The sequence below is a fragment of the Ruditapes philippinarum genome, unplaced genomic scaffold, assembly GCF_026571515.1.
Source record: "Ruditapes philippinarum isolate M1 unplaced genomic scaffold, ASM2657151v2 ctg4162_1_1_1_1, whole genome shotgun sequence".
NCBI lineage: Eukaryota > Metazoa > Mollusca > Bivalvia > Venerida > Veneridae > Ruditapes > Ruditapes philippinarum.
The window spans coordinates 151,385-158,472 of NW_026861764.1; positions in this window are offsets into that span (position 1 = coordinate 151,385).

The following is a 7,088-nucleotide window of genomic DNA, read 5'->3' on the forward strand; positions in this document are numbered from 1 at the left end:
CCATAACTCTGATTTGCTTTTTTGCATAATTATGCCCCTTTTTCGACTTACAAAATTCTTGGTTAAGTTTTTGCGTGCAAGCTGGTATCTCCATAACTACTGAAGGGAATGGATTGAAACTTCACACACTTGTTCTCTGTGATTATCTAACATGATTGGCACAAGTCCCATAATCCTGATTTTTGCTTTTTTGTATAATTATGCCCCTTTTTCGACTTAGAAATTCTTAATTTAGTATTTGCATGTAAGCAAATATCTCAATACCTACTGAAGGGTTTGTGCCTTTTTTTGGAACAATTTTATGCATTCATAATTATAAAGCAGTGATTAACTGGATAAAACATCTTATTAACAAGCCTTTGAACCTTTTTGGACAATTTTATGTATTCACAAAGGTAAGCATTATTATACTCAATGAAACACACCTGTGGCAACATTTTGAATAGTCGAGCGTTACTGTCCTCCGACAGGTCTTGTTGTTTTGATGGTTCCCATACTGTTTTGTTGAAATCAATACAGCAGTTGCATAGAAATAGCAATATTGCTTTATATGCATACTACAAAACTAATCAAGGGCCATAACTCTGTAATGAAGGGTCTGGTCTGAACAAGGCAACAAATTATGCAAATCTCCTCATGGTATTTATGTTTCCCATAAAGTTTAAATGAATTCCAGCCAGTAGTTCCAGAGAATAGCGGGGAAACAATTATTGCTCTTTATGCATACTTATAAAAGGTCATAACTCTAAGTTTAAGTGTCTGACCGGAACAAGGCGACGATATGCGCATCTCCTCTTAAAATTGAAGGTTCACATAAAGTTTTGTTGAATTCCAGCCAGTAGTTGGACGAGAAATAGCGCGGAAACGATTATTGCTCTATATATGTATACTGCATAACCATCAAGGGCCATAACTCTGAGTTAAAGTGTCTGACCAGAACAAACCGACGATATGCGCATCTCCTCGTGGTATTGAAGGTTCCCATAACGTTTTTTTTTTAAGTTCTAGCCATTAGTTGCAGAGAAGTAGCGCAGAACGATTTTTGCTCTATACGCATAATGCATAACTTATCAAGGGCCATAACTCTGAGTTACAGTGTCTGACCGGAACAATGGAACGATATGCGCATTTCCACTTGGTATTGAAGGTTCCCGTAAAGTTTTGCTGAATTCCATCCAGTAGTTGCAGAAAAGTAGCGCGGAAACGATTATTGTTCTATATGTATACTGCATAGTCAATCAAGGGCCATAACTCTGAGTGTCTGACCGGAACAAGGCTTTATGGGTCTTCAGTAAAAGAGCAACTTTCAGATAATAATCCGGAAACAAAGATAATTGCAGACTCGCTTTGATTGAGTCTGTACATAAGAGATACTGAAAACGTGCAACATATCTCACCACCCCCTAGCACCGGCTTCAGAGGTACTCAAGTCTAAACACTTAATAGTGCTGGCATCAATGATCCCGAAGGACCAGAAAAATATAACAACACTGAAGTGAAGTACGGGGCAACTTTTTACAGCTGCCACACAGCACTTGACACCTGATGTTGTGAAGTATAAAAATCTGGTAATCAAACAAAATTACAAGAGAATTGCAGACTCAGTTTGTTTGAGTCTGAACATGAGGGATACTGAAAACGTGCAACATCCTTCACTTCCCATAGCACCGGCTTGGGTGGTTCTCAATTCTCAACACTTAATAGTGCTGGCATCAATGATCCCGAGGAACCAGAAAAATATAACAACATTGAAGTGGGGCAACATTTTACAGCTGCCACACAGCACTTGACACCTGCTTACAAGTCTTTCATTAATTTTAACGCCTTTATGTCGTATAAATGTAATGTAATGTAATGTCTTTACTTTTTTGTAAAGAATATTGTTATATTTTGTTATTTTGATATTATGTCTTTATTTGCAATTATTCTAAAATAGAACGAAGTTTCCACTTTTCTTCTGAAAGTGTCAATTGTTTCTTATTTTCGAATGTATAAAGGTTTGTTCCACAAGCGCGGCATAAATCATATTTTTATTGTTTATACATTACGGGTTTTAGTATACTCACTTTGAATTTATCCAACGAACTCGAAAAAAATTATCTTAATTATTGACAAATTTATTTCATCAATGTTTTTTTCATATTTTTCAACTGATGTTTTAGTAATTATATCACGTGTCAATATGCAACGCATTTTTAAAAAAAAGAAATAGACATGTAATCTTAAAAGAAGTTTCAGTTTTCGTTTGACACTATTTATTAATGACCCCATTTTTTAATGTTTTTTTTTCGGAACGAAATCCAAATTTATGGAAGGAAATGTAACCGTAATTTCTGCAGAAATAAATGTAATAGATTTATCAAACTAGATGAGAGGTTTGAGTTTTGTAATACTGTTTCCTTTAATCGCGTTAAACGTGTTATCTCCAAAAGAAGTCTTAGTAAATTTGTCTCTATACATATCTTAAGATTAATTAGTAAGTTAAATTTTTATCATTGTTTGAATGGTTTAGAAACATTTGGATATACACATAAATATTTGATATGGAATCGTCACCATGACTTTGCATTAACTTGCAAAATCAACAGGGATTCTTTTAAGATTTGAAATTGTTCGTTATCATATACTTCAAAAGTTTCTAATTGTATTGAATATCATGTGTTATATGTGTGTTGTGGACTATAATTTGTTTGAACTAACCATCTCCAGCAAATACAAATATATGAAATGCAAAAACCAATTAAAATGCAACTCAATAAAGCAGAATGTAGTTTTGACTTTTACCAAGCAATTATAATTTGATCAAAGCAAACATTTAAATCTACATAAATGGAAATTGTTGACGGATTTCTTTGAAAACTGATTTGTGTAATTTCCTTATAATTCTATAAAGTTCCCCAATCGTTATGAAAGCCTATGTAATACTTTGATTTACTACAAAAGGATCATAGATGCAAAAAGCTTTCGTTAATTTTACATTTTATATACATGTATAAGTAAGAAAACACTACTCATCAGTATTGTAAAGGCGTGATACGTTGAGACAAGTCAGTAATCAAAGAACATTTAAACATGCGGAACAAAATTTTGTTTTATATCATATTTATGATTTTGAATTTCAATCATTTAGTAAACTGTGTTTATTTGACACATGAGGAAGTAGATCAGTTAATGCTGAAGTCAGTAACTCAAAATTTTCTTGCTGAGTTTAACAGTAGCTACGAAAGGAGAGGAGTGTTATATTTCAACAACTTAAAGCGTGTCCATATACACCACTTTGTACATTTTCATTAGATATTAAATTACATATGAACAAGATAAGTTGCTGTAAGAAATGTAAATGTAAATTTCCCGAATGTCTAAAGAAAAACAGGTGTTGTCCAGATATTATATTTTTAAACAGCAGAGAAACTAACAACAAAAAATCATATTTTCACTTGCAAGCATAAGTTATTCTTTTGAAATCAGGGTATTCGACAGTAATCGAACCATCTTCAACGAATTTGGTTTCAAAGATCTGTCGGCTCTTTCATTTCCAAGAGTATTCGATCGTTATTGGTGTAAACTTGTTAAGCAACAGGAACTGGATTTTATTTTGATAAACCCTTGCCTTAGAGTGAATTATCTTCCACTGAAATACAATAGATCGAAAATATAAGAGGTATTGCTTTACAGCCCTGCATATATCATTTAAATAGCGAGAATTTTTATTTTTCAGATTCAAGCAGCATAATGATCTGTGCGGAAGATTTTAAAGACTTTTTTATCAAAATTTCATCTTTCAGAGTCATCACCTGGATCTGATTCCAATTTTGTAACAATTATACTATCGCTTGTATGTTCCACACTTTCTATTGTTTCTCTCGCAATAACGTTAATAATATTTTCCTTTTTACAAGAGCTGAGACTGAAACTGCCGAGAAAAACATCATGTTATTAGTGCTATTCATGCTGCTAGCTCAGGCTTTGTACACAAACAATATTAACACAAATTCTAAAGTATGTTTTGCATTAGGTGTGGCTTTACATTGTTGTTAGTTGCTGTCTATATTTTGGATGAATATCTGCACATTTCATTTACTTCGTGTCTTTTCTATGATACGGGTAATGTCAAATGAGGCTTGGCTTAAAATATTTGTCAGATATCATTGCTTTGATATTGTAATGTCGTTTGTATTTTTTGCACTTAATATTACATTATCGCTTTTATCATCAGGCAAAAGCGGATATGGTGGAAGAAATTGTAATATTTCGTCACAAAAAATGATCAGGTACTCGTTTGTACTTCCGTCTTGCTTTGATGTTTTAACAAACGTAATCATGTTTGTCTATGTTATAATTAAAGTAAAGTCAATCCCGCCGATTCCAAGACATCTTCAAAACGAACGCAATGATCTGAACGTAGTTGTAAAGCTATCAGCCATTACAGGGGTCACTTGGATATTTGGTCTCCTGTATACATGGACAAATGTAATTGTTTTTTCATATTTATTTATTATTCTAAATGCTTGTCAGGGTGTTTTTATTATGCTTGCTTTGTAACCAACAACCGAGTGTTCAATTTGTTGAAAACTCGTTCACGTATGTCAAATTCAAGTTCTGCTACACTTTGTCCTGTTGAAAACTAAAATATTTTTTTTACTATAAGCAATTAATGCAATCATGGCGCATGGTTAATACATGTTAAATGAATTTTTGAATATTGATTTCTCCCTACTCCAGCACGGAAGTTATTAGTATTACATATGTGTATGTAATGATTCAGAAAGATGGATTTTATTACGTCAAAGAATAGTTTGATATTTGTTTGCCTTTTAAATGTGTATCTTTTAATATTCGATGCATTTGTGTTTTTCGTGTTCCATAAACATCCGTTTTGGTTCCAGGTTGATGAATAGCTGAAGGTTGATATGAACAACATATCAAGTTTTATTATGAACTTTGTTGCTACCTTTTGTAATTTAACTGTTGAGTGGTCTTCATCAGAGACATTCTTGTATTTCTAATATAATGTAATAAAAGCAAGTAGGTAGCAAAAAGCATTAGGTGTATGTAATAGGGATGGTAGACTATTCGTTTATTATAGAAACTTGTGGCATTTTCGGGTGCATTGCATTATCACTTTGAATGCATTTTTGGGTGCATTACATTATCACTTTGAATTAAAAAATGTTTTTATTGCTTTTCTCATCATTCATTCCATGTGTTGTTTTCAATTTCAAATGTAATGTGAAGTTAGTATAGAAATGTTACGTAAAAGTAATTATTTACATCTGCAATTTTTTTTATAGATTTAATGCAATTTTGTTTACATTGTAAATTTTTTTTGCTTATAAGACATAATACAGACACATGTCATTTGCTGTCAATTTTCAATATCTGTAATATCAATTGTATGATCCTGACTGAATCAGATGGATATGTTTTGTTATCATATCCAAACATTATTACATACATTGTATTTCAATCAAATACTTTCCTTAAATGCCAAGAATCTATTTAAAAAGATTAGTGATGTAAAGTTTTGTATTTGATTGTGTTGTTTTCATATGTGTTTTATCTTGGTGTTATCGTCTTGGTCCACAACGGACACATTTTCCACACGTGTTTAACAAATTGATAAGCCAATAGGAATGTATCGTTTCTATATTTTTATATGATATTAAATGAAAGGAAAAATGTTGAAACATACTTGAACAATCTACTTTCTGATATATAAAGAGAGTTATCTATCTCACGTTTATAAACAACATCCATAAACAAATGTCTCGTTGTTTGTTGTCTCGTATAATTTAACATTATACATTTAACGGTTTATGGTAGTACAGAAAAAAATATCCCTACCATAATGACCAGTTTACTACAACTATGCTATTTCATTTGGTAATATACGTTTAAAAGTTTGGTTTCATATGCATCGTAAATACACATGCCTGTCTTTTTGTTCTATTTCTTTTTCTGTTTTGTTAAATTATCTTATAATAAGTTTTCTTATTTTGTAAGTATCTCCTAAGCGGATGATATACTTGCTAGAAGGTATAGTATATCCCGATAATTAAACTTAAATAAATCATAATGTTACAGGTATTTGTTTGCTTATCAAAATGAAAATCATTAGTAGTGTATACATTATGTAAATGTTTGTTGTAATAAATAAAGTTAATGATATATATTGCATTTTATTAATTCATATTTATATTTATACTAACGCACTCTTTTGAACTTATTAATTCTTTGATATATACTGAATTTACTTGCGTTAGAGTGTGTAAGAAGCTTAAAGATTACAGACACACACTAGAATCTATTGTTGTTACCAATAAGTACTATGCAGGGAGTATGAAGTATCTTGATCAGAAAAACAACTTGTAGCCCTTTAAGGGATTTAGATTTAGGCGGCCAGCAATCCTTAGATAACTAGTCCGATGCCTTATACCGCCACTTATGATACTTAAACACGTCAAATCGTTATCACTGTGAAGTGTTTATGTCACATTCGGCGGCAAATATTTTCAACCTAGATAAGACGGCAGGAACCTTGTAAAGAGTTTTATGTGTTCATTTTGAAATGACAATGCAGTAAAATATTAAATTACCTTATGGTATATTTACTTTAACTTTTCAAAGAATGGTGAGGTAATCTTACATGTGCATTGACGTCTGAAGGTATGTATTCAACCACAGACACTTGGGGTGTTGAGCTCAAAAACGCCTTTAAAATCCAAATAAAATGCATATTTGTCAATCCCAGCACATGTACTGATCATATATATATATATATATATATATATATATATATATATATATATATATATATATATATATATATATATATATATATATATATATATATATATATATATATATATACATATATATAAACTTAATATAAGCCATTTAGAAAAAAAATCATATTTCAACGTCTATAATAATACACAAGATAAAAATGTTCGCCGGAAAAAATCCGCACCCCTGCCGTCATAATCATCATGTGTTTTATTCCATTTCCAATATTTTCACATAATCCTTTGGTCCATCGACACAGAGCATATAATTCTTCACGATGATGGTCAATTTTATACTTCAAC